The sequence below is a fragment of the Chlorocebus sabaeus genome, chromosome 2 (genome assembly GCF_047675955.1).
Source record: "Chlorocebus sabaeus isolate Y175 chromosome 2, mChlSab1.0.hap1, whole genome shotgun sequence".
In the NCBI taxonomy this organism is placed as follows: Eukaryota; Metazoa; Chordata; class Mammalia; order Primates; family Cercopithecidae; genus Chlorocebus; species Chlorocebus sabaeus.
The window spans coordinates 99,161,029-99,181,960 of record NC_132905.1 but is presented as its reverse complement, the minus strand read 5'-3'; positions in this window follow the sequence as shown (position 1 = coordinate 99,181,960).

The following is a 20,932-nucleotide window of genomic DNA, read 5'->3' as shown; positions in this document are numbered from 1 at the left end:
TGACAGGGAGGGCCGGCTGTTCCAGGTGCCTACTGCATCTGGGGACTTCCTAGCAGTGCCTCCCTCACCCAGTCCTGGGGAAAACTCGGCCCGCTGGACCACCCGACTGCCAGCTGCTGATCCAATGCAGGAGGGAGCTCCGGGGGACGCTGGGCTCAGTGCCAGGCCTCGAGGCTCTGCTAGCAAACCACGGGCTGCCCTGCCCTCCTAGGGCTGGGAGGTCATACTCTGGGTCCTGGCCTCCCTTCACTAGTGTGTGCTCCTGAGCCCGAGTCCCTCTGAGAGGAGGAATACATTTCCCGGGATTATAGCCAGACGCTCCATCTAGTCAGGTGCACCTGGGCCACCTGCAGGAGGAGGCCCGTGGCCCCAGGAAGGCTCTCCCTGCGCTCACCCGTTTGGCATTTTCTCCGCATTGAAGTTATGTTTTTGAACCACTAAAATACATGTGTTATTTGGGCTCAGCCCTGGTGTTGGAGTAAGAGCTTCTAAAAATAAACCCTTGCTAAGCTCCCACAACAGATCCTCCAAGCCGAGGCTCAGCGGGACCAGACGCTCACCATGTAAGGCTGCCGAGGGCCAGCTCTGAGCGCCATCCCCCTCTTCTCTCCTAGGTCCCCCCAGGCCAAGGTGTTGGTCGAATTCCTTCAAACCTTAGGGGAGATTCACAGGAAACAAGAGGGAGTCTGGACCCCAGGTCGAAACGGGCCAGGAGCAGCCAGGTGGCCGTGTGGCCCCACGTCCAGCCGCAGCCCAGTGGCAGGGCAGACCTTGGCTCTCAGAGAGCATCTTAAGCCTGGACAGAGCCTTATAAGGCGCTCCCGGGGCCGTGACACACACTCCAAGAATAGCCTCCAGGCTTTGTCTTCTGACGGGCTGGCGCCAGGGTCCCGCAGAGAGTGCCCGGCAGCCAACCAGGGGCCCGTCAGGCACATGCACACCGGCCTCCTTCCTGCCAACCCGCTGAGCTGGGGTCTCCCGGGGCTGCAGGAAGGGTCTCCCGGGGCTGCAGCTGGCAGGTGCAGGCCTGGGTTCTCATCCTGGTGCTGACCCCACCTGGTCAGGCAATGCCCACACGGGACCAGACTAGGACCCTTAACCTTTTCTACTGCATCTTGCTGGCTGGCAGGCAAAGCCTCTGTGCTCACGGAATGCCATTTAAAAATGCGTCATGTAACATACAGGACCCTCACCCAACCATACTGCCATGCAGCAATAAAACATTTTAACTGTGTTGATGGCAAACATGTGAATTGAGTCTGGCTGCCACCACTGTCCTCTCTGTCCAGCTTCACAAGTGGCCGAGCTCCTGCAGGAAGGCCAGCCCCATGGCGTCTCTGGGTGTTGCCAACCAGCTATCTGGCAGGTTCCCTGCGGAGTCAGGGCCATTCCTCAGGCCTGTGCACCTGACCTGCTGCCTGCACACAGGCCTCACACCCTCACTCACACTCACACATGCTCCATCCTGACTCCAGCAGCCCTTCCCCCTCGGGGCCCAGGTGCCCCTTCCTGTCTCCCTCGTGCCTGAGGAGGGACCAGCATCTGGTGCCCTTTGACCTTGGCCTGGTTCTGAAGTGAATCACCCGGAAGGAAGGCGCTTGTCCTCCCGGACCCAGGTCTGCAACAGTTATGACCACGCCCATCCCAGTGGCCCTGCCAGACAGCGGGGTGGCCAGTCCATCTCCACGTAATGGGCCCCAGTCCTGGAGCACAGCCTAGGAGAACTGCCAGGCTCCCAGAGCACGGCCTGCAGAGCAGACAGACACAGGGCCAGGGCAGAAAGAGGCAGGATGGGAGTGGGGGCAGGAGAAGAGGCCAGAGCGGGGCTGCAGAGGGAGGGGCCTGGCCTCACCCTGGAGCAGGGCCTCAGGGGGCTGTGACCTCCAGGTTCGGTGGGCCCTGGGTGGGGAAAGGCACCCTTCATGTCATGCCCGGTGCATGCAGGGATCCCCGAGAGGCCTGGGCACCCAGGGACAGCCCCCAGCCCAGCCCACGGCCTGGCCTGGCGGCCACTGCAGGTGACCAGAAGGCTAGTCCCAGGCTGTGGGAAGATGGCCCAGGTCTTGGTGGGGAAAGAACATCAGGTGACGGGGCAGGAAAGGGGATGGAGCCCCTCTGGAGGAACCTGAAACCCCTGGGGTGGGGCACATGGAGTTTCTCAGCCAGGTGAGTGGGGGCCAGAGGAGTGGGGGCCAGAGGAGTGGGGGGCCAGGGGAGTGGGGGGCCAGGGGAGTGGGGGCCAGAGGAGTGGGGGCCAGAGGAGTGGGGGGCCAGGGGAGTGGGGGGCCAGAGGAGTGGGGGTGCCCAGCCCCTAGGACCAGCCTGGAGGTAACATCCAAATAGGGTGGGATTCCCTGAAGGCCACAGGAACCCCCATAAGCCCTCTCCCAAGTACTCCCACCCTGGACCCTCTGAGCTGGCCTGAAGTGGGGGTCTTGGGGTGACCGTCTCAGCCCCTCCTCAGGTCCCCAACTCCAGGCTGAACCAGGCATGGCCTCCTCTGCCGTGGCCTTCTCTGCCGTGGGTGCTGCGATTGCTCCTCTTCCTCCCACCCTGTTTCTTCTTGAGATCGGGGTGGGCAGCCTGGCTGGGGACACTCGAGGTCACCCTGGGCCCCCAGGGCCATGCATGGCGGGACCAGGCATCCTAAGAGGAGGCGGAGTGGGGATCCACTCACCAAGGCCACAGGAGATCCCAGGCTAACCCGGGTCCTTCAGACTGATGGGAATCTATGAAGTCAAACAGGGTGAATTTCTGAGACAAAAGCTGGTGTTGTTTATTTTTTGTGACTGAGTCACTTCCCAGCCTCTTCCCAGGATGGAGATGCCAACATTGTTTCTTGTCCCCTCGCCTCCTTCACATGTGTCCTCGACGCCCCAGTGAGAGAGGGAGGGACAGACAACAAGCTCAGGTCCCAGCCCCCACCCCACCCACACGCCCATTTCTGCAGCCCTCAGGAGCTGCAGTGCAAGTTCCATGCTAGTGGCTGGTGCTGTGAAGGTACCACCACCGGGAAGTGAGGTCCCAGGAGCAGCCTGGGCACCCCTGGGTGTTAGGTAGAAATGCAGAGTCCCAGGCTCCAGTCCAGACCTGCTGAGTCAGAATTTGCATTTTAACAAGAGCTGGTGTTCCAGGCCCTGTTGAGGGGCACTCAGGAGGCTCCCATTGGCCCCAGCCCTAAAGAAGTTGTGTGGCCTGTCCCGGGTACAGGTGTGACCATTTGGCCAAGGCTGCCCTTCTCAAAGGCCTGGGCGGGACCCCTAGATGGCTTCTTAGAGGCCTGGGTGGGTCACCCCCACACCAGGGTCTGGGTGGGCCCAGGCGCTTGCATTCCTACAGCACCAGGGGTGCCCAGGCTGCTGATTGGGGTACACTTTGAGCCACTCACAAGCTTAAGACAGCAAACTCCACCCACAGGAGCTTTTAGCTGCATTTAGGATAAGGATGGTTTGCACGTTTAAATGCTTGGAGAAAAATACAAAGAAAAACATGAGCAGAGCAGAGTGGGTGTAAGGACCACACGGCAGCAAAGCTTAAGTCCATGTTGAGGCTGGTGGGTCCCTGCTCTGAGTAACAGAGAAAGTAAAAGAGCACCCTAAGAGAGCCAGTTCCCTTTGATAACCACAGACCCTCATGCCCTGGCCTCCCCTACCTCCGGAGATCACACTCGTGTGCCACTGATGTTTGGTGCCTTCACACTTTCCACTCTTGCCAGTATTTTCTCTGGCTACCATGAGCTGAGCATTCTTTAGCATTTATTATTCCCCCATCCGCCACTGGCCTTGTGACTTGGTTTCTGGGGTCTTTTGTGATCAAGTTGTGTTAGCTTCAGTTGCAGTCCACTTTATCTTTTCCTCCTCTGCTCTGTGTGGGGCTGAGTCTGCGTTTGGGAGAGTTGCGACTCTAAGGTCCATTTGTCCTCTGATATCTTTTTTTTTTTAAGTTCTGGTGTATATGGGCAGGTTTGTTACATGGGTAAACATGTCCCATGGTGATTTGCTGCACCTATCAACCCACCACCTAGGTATTAAGCCCAGCACACATTAGCTCTTTTCCCTAATGTTCTCCATCCCCCACCCTCTCCCAATAGGCCCCGGTGTGTGTTGTTCCCCACCCTGTGTCCATGTGTTCTCATTGTTCAGTTCCCACTTATAAGTGAACATGCGGTGTTTGGTTTTCTGTTCCTGTGTTAGTTTGCAGAGGATAATGGCTTCCAGCTTCATCCACGTCCCTGCAAAGGATATGATCTCATTCCTTTTCATAGCTGCATAGTATTCCATGGTCTATATGTTCCACATTTTCTTTATCCAGTCTGCTGCTGATGGGCATTTGGGTTGATCCCATGTCTTTGCTATTGTGAATAGTGTTGCAGTGAACATACATGTGCATGTGTCTTTATAATAATTTATATTCCTTTGGGTATATACCCAGTTATGGGATAGTTTCGTCAAATGGGAATTCCGGTTCTCAATCTTGGAGGAATCACCACACTGTCTTCCACAATGGTTGAACTAATTTCCATCCCCACCGGTAGTGTAAAAGTGTTCCTATTTCTCCACAGCCTTGCCAGCATCTGCTGTTTCCTGACTTTTTCATAATTATCATTCTGACTGGCATGAGAACTCATTGTGGTTTTGATTTGCATTTCTCTAATGATCAGTGATGTTAAGCTTGTGTTGGCTGCATGTATGTCTTTTTTTGAGAAGTGTCTGTTCATATCCTTTGCCCACTTTTTAATGGGGTTGTTTGTTTTATTTCTTGTAAATTTGCTTAAGTTCCTTGTAGATTCTAAGTGTTAGACCTTTGTCAGACAGACAGATTGCAAAAAATGTTCTCTCATTCTGTAGGTTGTCTGTTCACTCTAACGATAGTTTCACTTGCTATGCAGAAGGTCTTTAGTTTATTTAGATCCCATTTGTCAATTTTTGCTTTTGTTGCCATTGCTTTTGGTGATTTCATCATAAAGTCTTTGCATGTGCCTATGTCCTGAATGGTATCACCTAGATTTTCTTCTAGGGTTTTTATAGTTTTGGGTTTTACAGTTAAGTCTTTAATCCACTTTGAGTTAATTTTTGCATAAGGTGTAACAAAGGGGTCCAGTTTCAGTTTTCTGCATATGGCTAGCCAGTTCTACCAGCACCATTTATTAAATAGGAAATCCTTTCCCCATTGCATGTTTTTGTTGGGTTTGTCGAAGATTAGATGGTTGTAGATGTATTGTGTCATTTCTGAGTTTTCTATTCTGTTCCATTGGTCTATGTGTCTGTTCTTGTACCAGTACCATGCTGTTTTGGTTACTGTGGCCTTGTAGTATATTTTGAAGTCAGGTAGCGGGATGCCTCCAGCTTTGTTATTTTTGCTTAAGATTTTCTTAGCTATGAGAGGTCTTTTTTGGTTCCATATGAAGTATAAAATAGTTTTTTCTAATTCTGTGAAGAATGTCAATGGTAGTTTAATGGGAATAGCAGTAAATCTGTAAATTGCTTTGAGCAGTATGGCCATTTTCATGACATTGATTCTCCCTATCCATGAACATGGAATGTTTTTCCATCTGATTGTGTCCTCTCTGGTTTCCTTGAGCAGCGGTTTGTAGTTCTCCTTGAATAGGTCCTTCACTTCCCTTGTTAGCTGTATTCCTAGGTATTTTGAACTCTATGCAAATAAACTGGAAAATCTAGAAGAAATGGATAAATTCCTGGGCACATCCACCCTCCCAAGACTGAACCAAGAAGAAGTTGAATCCCTGAATAGACCAATAACAAGTTCTGTAATTGAGGCAGTAATGAATAGCCTACCAACCCAAAAATGCCCAGGTCCAGACGTATTTATGGCTGAATTCTATCAGAGCGTGAAGAGGAGCTGCTACCAGTTCTTCTGAAACTATTCCGAACAGTTGAAGAGACTCCTCTCTAACTCATTTTATGAGGCCAATATCATCCTGATACCAAAACCTGGCAGAGACACAATTAAAAAAAAAAAAGAAAACTTCAGACCAATATCCCTGATGAACATCATTGTGAAAATCCTCTATAAAATACAGGCAAACCAAATCCGGCAACACATCAAAAAGCTTATCCACCACAATCAAGTCGGCTTCATCCCTGGGATGCAAGGCTGGTTCAACATACACAAGTCAATAAACATAATCCATCACATAAACAGAACCAATGACAAAAACCGCATGATTAACTCAATAGATGCAAAAAGAGCCTTTGATAAAATTCAACACCCCTTCATGTTAAAAACTCTCAATAAACTAGGTATTAAAGGAACATACCTCGAAATAATAAGAGCCATTTATGACAAACCCATGGGCAATATCATACTGAATGGGCAAAAGCTGGAAGCATTCCCCTTGAAAACCAGCACAAGACAGGGATACCCTCTCTTGGCACTCTTTTGTTTTGGTTTTTTGTTTGTTTGTTTGTTTTGAGATGGAGTCTAGCTCCGTCGCCCAGGCTGGAGTGCAGTGGCGTGATCTCAGCTCACTGCAAGCTCCGCCTCCCGGGTTCACCCCATTCTCCTGCCTCAGCCTCCCAAGTAGGTGGGACTACAGGCGCCCACCACCTCGCCCAGCTAATTTTTTTGTATTTTTAGTAGAGGTGGGGTTTCACTGTGTTAGCCAGGATGGTCTCAATCTCCTGACCTCGTGATACACCCGCATAGGCTCCCCAAAGTGCTGGAATTACAGGCGTGAGCCACCGCGCCCAGCCATCTCTCACCACTCTTATCCAACATAGTGTTGGAAGTTCTGGCCAGGGCAATCAGGCAAGAGAAAGAAATAAAGGGTTTCAAATAAGAAGAGAGGAAGTCAAATTGTCTTTGTTTGCAGATGACATGATCCTATATCCAGAAAACCCCATCGTCTCAGCCCAAAAGCTTCTTAAGCTGATAAGCAACTTTACCAAAGTCTCAGGATACAAAATCAGTGTGCAGAAATCACAAGCATTCCTGTACACCAACAACAGACAAGCAGACACCCAAATCATGAGTGAACTCCCATCCTCTGATATCTTATAGTTTCCTTTCCTGTTTAGGCTTTTACTGCCTGTGAAACATGTTTTTGGGAATGAAGGAAGGAATGGGGGGAATGGCTATTTATTACTGCCTCAATTTCAGAACTTGTTATTGGTCTATTCAGGGATTCAATTTCTTCTTGGCTCAGTCTCGGAAGGGTCTGACTTCACGTGTACTGGCGGGTCCATCGCACACCCCTCATTTGGGAAGCCACCCTTGTCACGGAGGGGACTCCCACAGTTGCGTGGAGCTTTTCCTGCCCTCTCCACTCCACGCTGCTGGTTTATTTCTCTGTTCCTGCTTCATTTACTCTCGTTTTCTTATGCATGTCTATTAGCGCAGCTTGTCCTTCTTAGTTTTTTTTAAATAGACTTTATTTTTTAGGGAAGGTTTAGGTTCACAGTAAAATCAAGCAGGCAGTACAGAGTCCCCATGCACCCTCTGCCCCGCCACAAACGTGCAGCCTCCCGCCATCAACACCCACACCGGAGTGGCCCATTTATTACAAGCCGTGAGTCTGCATGGCCACATCGTCAGCACCCAAAGACCCTGCTTCACACGAGGGCTCGCTCTCGGTGCTCTTCGTGCCATGGATTTGGACAGATGTGCAATGGTGTGGATCCACCATTGCAGTCCCACACAGAGCTGTTCCGCTGCCCTGAAGATCCCCTGGGCTCTGCCTGTCTGTCCCTCCCTCCTAAGTGCTGGTGACCATGATATTGCCTTTTCCAGAGTGTCATGTTGTTAGAATCTCACCGTACAGCCTTTTCTGTGTGGTTTCTTTCATGTTGTAATATGTAGTCGAGGTTCCTCCATGTTTTCTCCTGGCTGCTTGACAGTGCATTTCTTTTTAGCACTTTATTCCATTCTCTAGGTGTGCCACGGTTCACCTACCCCTTTCACCTACTGAAGGACATCTTGGTTGCTTCCAAGTTCTGGCGATTATGAATAAAGCTTCTATAAACATCTGCATGGAGGTTATTGTATGGAAATAAATTTTCACTTCCTTTGGGTAAATGCCAATGAATGTAATTGCTAGAATGTATTTAGTTTTGTAAGAAACTGCAAACTGGCTTCCAAAGTAGCTGTGCCATTCTGCATTCCCACCAGTGATAAGTGAATGCCAAACTTTGCTCCATGCCCTCACCAGTATTCAGTGGTCAGTGTTCTGGAATCTGACATCCTAACAGGTGTGTGGTGGCATCTCATTGTTGTTTTAAGTGCATTTCTTACAATCTTTACATGTGCTTCTTTGCCATCTGTGCATCTTCTCCAATGAAGTGTCTGTTCAGGTCTTTTGCCCATTTTGTAATCGGGTTGTTTGTTTTCTTCCTGTTGAGTTTTAAGAGTTCTTTATATATTCTGGATAACAGTCCTTTATCAGATGTGTATTTTGCAAACACTTTCTTTCAGTCTGTGGCTCATCTTCCCATTCTCTTGACTTTGTCTTTCACAGAGCAGAGGGTTTTAATTTTAATGAGGTCCAGCTTATCACCAATTTTTTTTTCATGGATTAGCCTTTGATGTTGCACTTTAAAAACTCATCACCAAACCCTAAGTCATCTAGATTTTTCTCTTGTGATACCCTCTAGGAGTTTTATAGTTTTGTATTCAACATTTAGGACTGTGATCCATTGTGTGTTAATTTTTATGAAGGTTTTATCATTTGTGTCTAGATTCATTTATTTTTTCTGCATGTGGATGTCCAGTTGTTCCAGCACCATTTGTTGAAAAGCCTATCTTTTGGTCCCTTGCACTGCCTGTGGGTTGAAGACCGGGGTTGAAGACCAAGTGGAGATATCTATGTGCATCTATGTGCACAGTGCTCTCCAGAGAAGCAGAGCCAAGAGGATTGTTGAATGGATGGATGGATGGATGGATGGATGGATGGATGGATGGATGGATTCATGTGTTTGTGCTGTCACTGGACCCGGAACATCCTCCCCACACACCTCCACCTGTGGACATGCTGTGTGTGTGTGTGTGTGTGTGTACACACGTGTACACATATTTTCTGGGCCACTCAGGTGTGGGTGTTGATGGCGGGAGGCTGCATGTTTGTGGTGGGGCAGAGGGTGCATGGGGACTCTGTACTGCCTGCTTGATTTTACTGTGAACCTAAACCTTCCCTAAAAAATAAAGTCTGTTTAAAAAAAGCTAAGAAGGACAAGCTGCGTTAACAGACATGCATAAGAAAACGAGAATAAATGAAGCAGGAATAGAGAAATAAGTCAACGGAGCAGATATGAGAGGGCAGGAAAACACTCACATATGTGTTTACACATATGTGGTTGCATGTGAGAAAGAGAATTTTGTTCTGAGGAGTTGGCTCACATGATTTTGGAAGCTGAAAAGCCTCACGATCTGCCATCTGCAAGCCAGAGACCCGGGAGAGCCAGTGTCATGGTTCTAGTTTGAGTTGAAGGCCCACACACAACGGGGGCTGTGGGTTCAAGTCCCAGCTGGAGGACAGGAGAAGATGCCACCTCTCAAGCAGTCAGGAAGAGAGAGAGAATCCTCCCTTCCTCCACCTTCTTTTTTTTTTTTTTTTTTTTTTGAGATGAAGTTTCACTCTTGTTGACCAGGCTGGAGTGCAATGGTGTGATCTCTGCTCACTACAACCTCCACCTCCTGGGTTCCAGCAATTTTCCTGCTTCAGCTTCCCAAGTAGCTGGGATTACAAGCACCTGCCACCATGTCTTGCTAATTTTTGTATTTTTAGTAGAGATGGGGTTTCGCCACGTTGGTCAGGCTGGTTTCGAACACCTGACCTCAGGTGATCTGTCTGCCTTGGCCTCCCACAGTGCTGGGATTACAGGCGTGAACCACTGCTCTGTGATGCACGGGTGGGCAAAGGCCTCTCTCACGTCTTCAGGAGACTCTAAGCCTCTGAGGGTGTCTGTTAAGGCCTGGAGGCCTTCTCAGAGGCATCTGACACTTCCTAAGTCCAAGGGCCAGGGAACTGACTCATCCCTGCTCCCTGGGAGGAGAGGCAGGTGCAAGGGGGTCAACCAGTGGTGGCAAACTTCCCACAACCTCTGCCAGGTGGCAGATCTGTCTCCTGGAACTGCAAGCCTCTGGCTCCGGAGCAGACCAGGCTGCTGGTGGACACAGATTTACCTGGGCTGACCTGGACCGAAAGGCATCTTGGGACAGGAGAGGTGGATGAGTTGGTTTCGGCTTCTTTCTTTCTGCAGGCTCTGGGAAAGGCCAGGGTGCCCAGTCATGCATCAGGGTCTATGGGTCTGCTACGGAGCAGCCCGGTTCTCAGATGTCCTCACCCTGCTTCTGGGGATTTAGTCCTTAGGGCAGCACCCAGGAAGTCAGAGGCCAGGCTGAGCTCGGGCACCGCCATCCTAGAGCCACCCCCCACCTGCCCAGCTTCCCCGGAACACCCGTGTTCAGGGCCAGGAACACCCTCCCCACACACCACCACCTGTGGACACACTGAGTGTGTGGGGGTTTGTATGTGTGTATATGTGTGTGCACGTATGTGCACATGGCTGCATGCACGGTGAGTGTGGGGGCTTGTATGTGTGTATGTGTGTGCACATGTGTGTGCACATGGCTGCATGTGCATGTTTTGCATGTGTGTACACGTGTGTGGATGTGTGTGCATATGGTTGTGTGTGCATGCATGATTGCATGTGTGTATGGATGTGTGTGCATGTGTGTGCATGTATATGGATGTGTGTGGATGTGTATGTGTGTATGGATGTGTGTGTGCACACGGCTGTGTGTGCATGTGTAATTTGCATATGTGTGCACATGTGTGTGCACATGGCTGCATGTGCATGTTTTGCATGTGTGTACATGTGTGTGGATGTGTGTGCATATGGTTGTGTGTGCACGCGTGATTGCATGTGTGTATGGATGTGTGTGCATGCGTGTGGATGTGTGTATGGATGTGTGTGGATGTGTATGGCTGTGTGTGCATGTGTAATTTGCATATGTGTGCACATGCATGTTCCTAGAGTGTCTCCATTATCCAGGACGGTGCCTGGCAGGGAGTGCAGTTCATCTCTAACCAGGGCCACCCCTTGCAGTCCAGGCCTAAAGCCAGTGTGCTCAAGGGCCCTGCACTGTTCCCTGAAAGTGTCTGAGGATCCTAGGCTCTCCGGGGTGGGCAGGCTGCCTTGGGGTTGAGAAGCGGCTGGTTTCCCAGGGGCAGCCCTTTGAACCTAGTTGGGTCACTGCCCCCTTCTGGGATTCTGTCTTCTCTCCCGTTTAAGGACAAATAGGTCTTTCCCTTGTGAGATGCAGTGCCTGGCCAGGGCAGGGAGGCAGATATTGACCCTGACTTTGTTCAGAGGCTGGGCTTCCCTGGCCCTGAGCCAAGAGGAAGCCCGGTCCAGAAGCCAGGAAGCAGAGGCAGGGCCAGCCCTGGCACTGCCCAGGTCTCCCCAGCTCGGCTCTGCTCAGCGCTGGCCTGGAGAAAACAGAATGGTGGCTGTCGGGGCTGGTCCACGAAGTGTTGTTTTGTTTTTACTTTTCTGATCAGGGTAGTGAGAACTAAAAGTTCAGGAAAAAACAGGTATTTTTGGACATTTTAAAAGCCATGACTCATTACTGGTAACTCATCTTCCTACAGATGAGTCAGATGAGCTTTTCTCCGGACAGCTGGAATGTCCCCTCGTCCTCAGTTTTGTGAAATTTGAATAAAATGTGCTACTTTGGGTCAAGGTGACAGTCTGCATGTGTCCTGGGGCTGCGGTAACAAAGTGTCACGAACTTGATGCTTTCAGCACCAGAAATGTGCTCTCCAGGTCCGAGGCCAGAGTCTGAAAGGAAAGCGTCACAGGGCGGCCTCCCTCCAAGGGCGCCAGGGCTGCGGGGGAGGATCCTTCCTGCCTCCTCCAGCTCCTGGAAGCCCCAGAGTCCCTTGGCTAGATTGTGCACTGTTCTCTTCTCTCTCCTAAGGACCCTTGAGATGTCATCTAAGTCCCCCCCCCCCCCGCCACCCTGATAGACCAGACCATCTCCTTGCCTCATGAGCCTGACCTCACCTCACCCACAAGACTCCCTCTTAGACAGGGTTCCATCCACAGGCTCCGGGAGTCAAACACAATGTAGGGGCGGCTAGGCTGGAGGAGGGCCGAGGCTGCCGGACGGCACCAGCGCTGTGGACTTCAGGAAAAGGTCCCTTGCAGGAAGAGGGAATCGGCTGCCACCCTGCCCACTCTGCCACAGGACCCTTTCAGCCCCCCAGCGGCACGAGACAGCGGGCAGGCAGCAGTTGTCTGCAGACGGCAGCCTGGGCTCAGGTAGAAAGGGGCGCCAGGCCCAGCCCAGCCTGCCAGGCACTGCCCCAGGTGCTCCAGTCCTGCCAGAGGCCCCAGCCTACAACTGAACTCTGGCTCCACGTTTCGCGTCCACGATTTTGCAATCTTCTCCAATGTTTATGAGAGCGTCCTCCCACTGCCCCAGCACACTGTAAACTCCCAGGGCCCACCCGGCTCTCAACTGTGGCTTTGAGGGCAGTTTCAGCAATGCTCCCAGTGCAGGTTTGGGGCCAGGCAGTTCATGGAGCTCCCACCGGCTGCCATTCCTCACACACCAGGACACTCCCTCCTGCTGGACCCAAATGCATCTCGGGTCCCACTATGCGAGAAGGACTAGAGTAGGGCATGGGCAGCCTGTGAGTGGGGCAGGTGGGAGATAGGCCCTGAAGTCCCACTGGACAGCAAGCCCCTGCTTTCATGAGGCTGCAGCTCTGCTGGGGCTGGCTGGCTGGGCTGTGGGTGTGAACATGTGAGTAAATGTCTTTAGGGAACAGGTTGCGTGTCTTCACTGTTCCATACAGAGCACTTCGTCTTTTTGTGCATGTCTACGTGTGCATTCCTGGCGTGTATTTGTACATCTGCCATTTGTGTGTGTTCTGGAGTGTGTGTGTGCACATGTGTCCCTGGTGTATTGTTCATGCATATTCCTAGAGCATGTCTGTGTACGTGTGTTCCTGGTTTGTATATGTGCTGTGTTTTCCTGGAGTGTTTCTGTGCACGTGTGTTCCTGATGTGTATTTGCACATGCATGCATGTGTGTGCTTGTGCACCCCAGCTCCATCTTCCTGTCGTCCTCTCTGCCCGCTGCCCTCCTGGGCCAGCCTCTCCTGTTCTGAGTGGAAGGCAATGAAGGCCAGGGCTGCACAGGCCTGTCTGGGGTCACAGGCGTGTCAGGGCCGCCTGCTCCTAAACCTCCTGCATTGAGATGGGGATGGAGAGAGGAGGCTGCGGGGTGCTCCTTCGGTTCAGACGCCTCCTCCCAAATGAATGGCAAATGTCAAATGCAGCCCCAAGGAAAATAGTTCCCACACCTAATCATGTCCGGGAGAGGTCGTGGCGGGGGGCGCCGGGAGCACATGCTGGGTGGGAACAAGGGCCCTTTGTGCGCCTTGGGCAGCTGTGGCCGCAGTAGCGAAGCTAAGTGGACCGGGTGTCTGGCCGCCTGGGCTGCCCGGAGACAAGCGCTCTCCTTCTTGTTGTGTCAGTGCCTGAGCCCAGCCCCCGCCGGGGCTGCGGGGGAGCCAGGGACACTGGCTGCAGGGAGGGGCACGCTCTCACCCGTGGAACATTCTCAGGCCAAGACAGTCACAAATGGGGTCACTTCTGACGGTGCTCAGCTGCCGCAGCGGGGAGCCATGAATCGCCCACACTGGCTTTGGCTGGGGCAGAGTCCCGGGGCCTGAGTGAGAGATGAAGCAGCAGGGACAGTGAACCAGACAGGCTCCCTGCGAGGTCCTCCCCATGGCACCTGAGGATGGGGCAGCAAGGATGGCCTGGGGGACCTTGCAGCCTCTGTAGGTGCCCCTTCCTCTGTTGTCTGGCCTGAGCACAGCTGCCCTAGGACTAGCAGAGCCTGCACCTCACCGCTGCCTCCCGCAGAGGGTGCGGCAGAGCCAGGGGCCCCCCTTCCACGAGAGATTCCACCCTTGCTTCGGAGAAAGCTGAATTCAGAAAGACCCCCTCCTTCCCACGCAGGCAGGGAGGGAGCCCGGTGGGGGTCTGGGCTCCATGGAGGAGGCATTGGAGCAGGACAGAGGGCAGCTTTAGGCGAGGCAGCCTCTAGGCCGGTCTGAGCCCCATGGGTCAGGAGACCGGTTACACACAGGAGGCCGAGCACGTGAGCACGTGTAGGGAGGCTGGCAGGGCCGACCGGAGGGGCGATGTAGAGAGGCAGCCACAGCGGCGCACGTGGTATTAGATTCAACCTGGAAGCACCAGAATGCAGGGTTCCCAATACAAATAGGTAGAAGAATCTGCAGATGAAATGTGTGTGCATGCGTTTGCAAAGTAAGAAAATGCCAGAAAACAAGGATGGACATGAAAAAGACATAGATGCCAGCCTGAAGGGTCCCCCGCTGAGACAAACGTAACATCAAAATAAACTAAATAAGGACAGGAACAGATGATGGCCCGTGCATAAAATGAGACTCTGTGTTCTATATAGATGTCAATTTACTTAATTAATAAATGGGGGAAAAAGAAAGCTCACCCACCCCAGTAGAATTCCAGCTGATAAGTGACGGCATGAGGAATTCCCCCCAGCAGCCGTTGCAGTCACCATTAATTCAGGCAACAAGAACATCAGTCAATGCCAAACCTTGTGGTGAAAGTGGAGTGAAGAATGGGGTTTTAAGTCACCTCTGAGTGTTCCCACGAAATGTGTATGAATTATAGAGAAGGAAGGAATTTCCAGTGGAGACCCCTACAGACGCCACGTTCCCCAGATGGTCAAGGTCAATGGCCCCCGGAGTGGACGCATCGGTACGCCCACCTCCCAACCCGGATGAACCAGCTCCCTCCACTGACAACCTGGGTCTAACCACAAAATAAATGCTAATTGAGAGTATTTCTCTTTTTCACAGAGTCAAGGTCGTAGAAGTCAAGGAAAGACTGAAGACTGCTCCAGGTTGAGGATGAGCATGAAGTCTCACAATCCATGTAATCCCAGCACTTTGGGAGGCTGAGGTGGGCGGATCACCTGAGGTCAGGAGTTCAAGACCAGCCTGACCAACCAACATGGTGAAACGCTGTCCCTACTAAAAATATAAAAACTAGCCAGCTGTGATGGTGCATGTCTGTAGTACCAGTTACTCGAGAGGCTGAGGTGGGAGCATCGCTTGAACCCGGGAGGCGGAGGTTGCAGTGAGCCGAGATTGCACCACTGCATTCCAGCCTGGGGGACCGAGTGAGATTCCTTCTCAAAAAAAAAAAAAAAAAAAAAAAAAAGGCATCATTGGGACAGTTGGTAAAACCCGAATAGGTCTCTAGGTGAAGAATACATACTCTTTGTACTGTTCTTGCAACTTTTTGGTGTATTTGAAATTGTTTTGAAATAAAAAGTAAAATTAAAAGCGAGAAGCACCCTGTGTGGCTGGCGTCCCCCGCTGCTTCCAGCATCTCCAGGAAGCAGCATGGTGGTGCTGGGAGGGCCCAGGCTGCCGCGGCCACTTCATGCTGCTGTAAGAAGGTACCTGTGACTGGGTGAGTTGTAAGGAGCAGAAATGTATCACTTACAGCTCTGGAGTCTGGGAAGTCCAAGACCAGGGCCCCAGCAGATTTGGTGTCTGGGAAGGACTGCTCTCTGCTTCCAAGATGGCCCCTTGTTACTGTGTCCTCTCATAGCAGAAGGTGGAAGGGCAAAAGGGGCCTGGCTAGTCAGACAGCCCTTTCATAAGGCTCTAATCCTACCCTTGAAGGTGGAACCCTTACGGCCTAACCCTCCCAAAGGCCTCACCTCTGGACCCTGTTGCACTGGGGATTCAGTCTCAATATGGATTTTGGAGGAACACAGACATTGGACCCACAGCAGCACCATCATTCCCAGGCTGAGACCCCACCTGGGCTCTCTGCCCAGAGCATCTCCTCCCTGGCCCCTGGAGAGACACAGAAGAAGGAGAGAAGGGCTGTTCTGTCAGAATTGCAAGACCGAGTGGACTCTCACCTGGGGGAGGGCACCTGCAGCCTGGCTGGCCCCAGGGATCGGTGGGCACGGAGCATGTGGCTGGATGCCTATCACCTTCTTCCCCACTTTATCCTGGGCACCCAGCCCCTGGACCACCACTGCCAGGCATGGAGCAGGTATGGAGGAGAGTTAGCAGAACGAAACTCACCCACACCACGGCTGCCACAGATGGACAGTCTCACGGAGAGGTGTGGCCAAGCGAGCAGGGGAGGGGCCCGTGGAGTCAGGTGGTCCAGAGGAGCGCCTTCTGGCAGGGGGCTTGTGAGAGCGTTCCAAGGAGGTGGGCGAGCTCAGCCAGGAGGGTGGAAGGGTAAGACAGTCCAGGCCAGAGGACGGCAGCCGCAGTGGGAGGGACGGTGAGAAGCCCCGTGGTCTGGCTGGAACTGAACAGATGACAGTAGGAGAGGTAAACATGGCAGGAAGATGGGGGCGCAAGCCGGTCCTTGGAGCTCAGAGAGTTTCTGGCTTTGGTCTGGGCTGTGTTTGGTGTGATGGCTGGGGGAGCTGCTGAGGTGGGAACGCCCTTGAGGGCTCTACCTTGAAGGGTGGGATTAGTGCCTCATGAAAGGGCTGTCCGAGAGTCCCTGTTTACAGGGAGATGGTTGATGTGGGAGGGAGTTCTGGCTGAATTCACAGTGCCCAAGGGCTGATCAATAACGAGCCCAGCCCAGTGTCACCCAAACCTCGCGGTCAGTTTAGCCTGCTCAGCAGCGGGGATAGAGGACCATGCACAGGGGCTTGGTGTCCCACACCGATTCTCCCACAGTCCTGCAGGGTGGGGCCAGCGTCCAGATGCTGTGGGGCCAGGGCCTCCGGGACCACCTTGGCTGGCAGTCAATGGCTCCTCCCATCCTCCCAGGGCCCCTCTGTGCTCTCTGTGTTCTCATCTCCTCCTTGGAAGTCAGTCCGGACAGGGCCACCCCAGTGACTCCCTTTTACTGTAATCACCTCCTTACAGCCCCATCTCCAAATCCAGTCCCACTCTGAGGTCCTGGGAGTTGGGGATCCAGTATATGGATTTTGGGGGCCCCACTCAGCCCTGACACTGCACTGGGCAAAGCATGCCTCCAATTCCAAGGGCGATGAATTCGCTGTGACCACACTTCTGTCATTAAACATCACTAATAACCAGGTGCTGACATTTGCTGGACGGGTGCCGCCCGCAGCCCCTCGCCACCCTGGGTCCGGCGGAGCAGCTGCTGATGCTGAGCTCTGTGGTCCAGACGCTGCTGGTGGCGGTGTCAGCCCAAGGGTGATGTTCTCGTCCCTCTGCCGGGAATACCCCCGGCAAGGACGCTGCTCACCCATCCCCGCACATGGAAAGGAGGTGAGGTGGCTGCGGCATCTTCACAGAACACGTCCCCCCGATACGCACCAGGCGCAGCCCGAGGCCCGGGCCTCCCACATGCCCCTGGGCTTCCAGCACGTCCTTCCCATGGCAGACACCAGACAGAGCCGGTGCAAGTGGCTTCCAGGTGGCGTGTCCCTTCGGATGGGCTCTGCCATCCCTGTCCTGTGCAGCAGCTGCTGCATCCACCCTTAGTGCCAGCTCTGGGGGCCTGAGCAGGAGCTCAGGGACACGAAGACCGTGCGGAGGAGGCATTCACTGTGGGGTGTCCCAGGGCTGGGCACCAAGGCAGGACCTCTGTGTGCCCCGAATGGCAGCTTCCCTGGAGACTGCAGTCAGCCGGGTTCTCTCACGTCAGCCTCCCAAGAGTGAGGGGGGCGCTTAGAAGCAGAAACACTCAGGCCGGGCAGGTTGAGCAGGTGAAGCTGCCCAACGCAGGGGACAGGACACAGAGGCGACTTACGAGCCCAGGGCTCCAGCAGCAACCAGGAGGGTCCTTGCCACGCCTTTCGCTCCCAGCTACCAGTCTGCCTGCCAGCATCGCCTTTGCTCGTGTGCCCGAGGCCCTGGCTCCCCAAGCAGCCGCTGACTCCTGGACGCCTGCTGGCCAGGCCCCAGTCACAAGTGCGTTCGGGGAAGGCTTCGGGCCTACAGGAACGGAAGGAAAAGCCATCGGGCCTCCCCGACCGTCCACACAGAAACTGATGGGTTCCCCACACACCGGCTGCCGGGACGCGCCTCGACTCTGGTTTTGGCACAGACAGGCCCTGCTGCATCCGTCGTCTCTGATGGAAGTGACAGCCGTTTCCCCTGCAGACAGGCCAGAGCGGCCCATCCACATTCCAGGGTGTGAGGCCAGTGGTAGCGTCCCCAGGGCCACAGCCCAGTGAGGCTGAGGTGGGGGAGCGTCCTGGCGAGGGCTGGGCCGCCTCCCACGTGCCCTGGGGAGCAATGCTTCGCACCACCCCGCCCTTTCCTGGCTGTCTGTGAAACTGAACATCTCCAAGTGAATGTTTTAACTGCTAAGCACAGGCAGCGCTTCGAGGCTTCATGATGATGACGTGGAAATCCTAACCCTGACCCCGCCGTCGAGCTGGGCCTGCATTTCCATCAGCACATGTGTCCCTTCTCCTCAGCAACCGCCAGCCCGGACAAGCCCCACACCACCCTGGTTACCTTCAGCTGTGAGACGGGAGGTGCCGGGCGCAGTCCGGACTGCGTCTGGTCCGTGCTGCCGGGATGTGGCCATGCGTGGGGCCAGGGCTTAGATCAGCCTCCTGTCGGGCTGAGCAGGGAGGCACACACCTGCCCCAGACTGCAGCTCAAAAGAGGCAGAGGCGAAGGTCAAGTGTTCCATACCCGAGGTCCCTGGGGCCCTGCCAGAGAAGGTGGGGGTCTCGGGGGGGGGGGTGGGTTTTGCTCTGTCTCCTGGGCCCAACCCCTGGCCAGAGCTGAACCTTCTAGAAGCCAGGAAAAGTCGGTACCAATTCCTGGACCAGACTCCCTGCCAAGCCTGCCCCTGAGTGCCCTGTGGCCAGTGTGGGAACCCAGAGGGAGACTGTGCTGGTGTCACCGGGGGCCTTCTGGCGGTCAGGATGGCTCACGGGGAGGCACTGGGGGGCTGTGGCCAACCCCGGGGACCCATCCACCCCCAGGGCTGCTGTGAGGTCTGAATGTGGCGGGGGCTCCCTGATGTGAGTCCCTCGTCCTCATCCTACAACGCTCGGTGTCGGATGGGGGGCAGGACCCACAGGCCCCTCTCAAGGAAACCCACAGAGGCCCCTGCAGGTGACCTCAAGGGAGGCCCCGTGTGGGGAAGAGAGCACCTGCCCCGCACAAGACAAATCAAGTGGATGCCAAGGAGCAGGCGAGTTTGGGGTGGATGAAGCCACAGGATTGCCCACAGTGAAGACGGAGAGGCAGCCTCGGACCCCCCACCCAGGGAGCCTCAGGGGTGGCCAGGGCCGCGGGGGTGGCACGAGGCAGGCACCAGGCAGCAGGCACGGGCAGCGCTCCAGGAAGCAAGGCCCGACCGGAGATGGTGGGGGTCTCAGGGCGACTCTGGGTTTTGCTCTGCTTCGTCTGGGGCTGAGCAGTGCTGAAGGCTGGTCTTGAGCTAATGGGATGCCAAGACGAAGGAGGACGGAGGATGAGGCAGGAGCAAGGCCTGGGGGAGGCAGCAAGAGAAGAGCTGAGGCACCCGGAGGGGAGTGAGCAGCTGCGGGAGTGGGGGGCTTCTGGGACAGGTGAGGGTGCAGGGCGGCCCTCTGACCCGAGAGCCACCCGAGACCCGAGCCACGGTCCTGGCGTCTTCACCTCTTGCAGGTGGCGCCCAGGACTCACGGGAAGTCAGGAGCTGCCTGAGACCCCACAGGGGCACCCTCTGCGTGCCTTGGGGCGGGACGTTCTGGGCAGGGGGCCTCCGATACAGAGCCACAGAAGGGGATGAGCCGCACGCGGGTCTGAGGGATGGGCTACGTGGGGCCGAGACCTTCAGCAGAGACAGTTCCCAGGCTTGGCCCCCGCCCCCAGCGCCGCGCAGTGCCTGCCGGTGTTCAAAGCCATTTCCTGACTTTCTCATGGTCTGGGATTCCCAGTTTCATGAGATTAAGATAGAAAGTTGTGGTTTGCGAAAAACCTTGCAGTTAGAGGATGAAAATTCCATCGATGGGAGCCTCAAGTGGTCTGGAGGGAAGGCCAGCTGTGGGAAACCTCTCCCAGACGACTGTCATTGTGCAGAGGGGCGGGGCCCTAGGGACCTCGAGGTATGGAATGCTTGACCCTCACCTCTCACCTCTGCAGGTCCTGGGCGCAGACTTCACCTTCTGGACCTTCTCCTATTTGGAAAGTGCGTGGCCCACACGGTGGTACGAGGAGCCCTGGGCTGGGCAGCTGCCAGCCTGGATCCGAGTCCTGCCCTGGTCAAAGTGCTGATTACTTGACATACTTCTGTATCTGCAGAACCAGCTGATTGATCCCCAAAGCCCAGCCAGCTCCAGCTCTGGCACCTGCACCCATGGGTCACCCTGTGCCCGGCCCACCCTCCTCGAACCGTGTTCCACTCACCGTGGCATGGCCGCCCCCAGAGCAGTTGGTGCCGTGTGCAGAGGACAGAGGCAGGCCCGGACAGAGATGTGGAGGGGTAGCCAGTATCAAGGGCACCCCTGCTTGCGCTTGCTTCCCCACCCGCCTGCTTTTGCCACTAATGTCCAGACATTCTTTTGTTAGACCCAAAGCCCCTGGGGTTCAGTTCCTGCTCTTGCAGCCCAAGGGCTCCATCAAGAGCTGGCGGCAGCGTCCACCTCCTGGGGGTCTCGAGGGGCTTCATAAGAACCCCTTGTCCTGAGCCCCCACCCAGGCTGAGCATTGGCAGCTGTTCAGTCCAGGCTGGCTTTAGTTGCTGTTGTTTAATATTCAATATTTGACATAAACTCTATTCTGATTGTGAAACCACTCAGCATTCTGTGGCCTCATTCCGGGATTTTGATTCTAAGCCCCTCTAGGAAATATCTGCCCCGAAGTGACCGTCTTGTCTAGAAGGTTCCCACAGAGCAGGGTATGATAAGAGCCCCACGGGCTTCCTCCCAGCGCAGACGCTGCTCC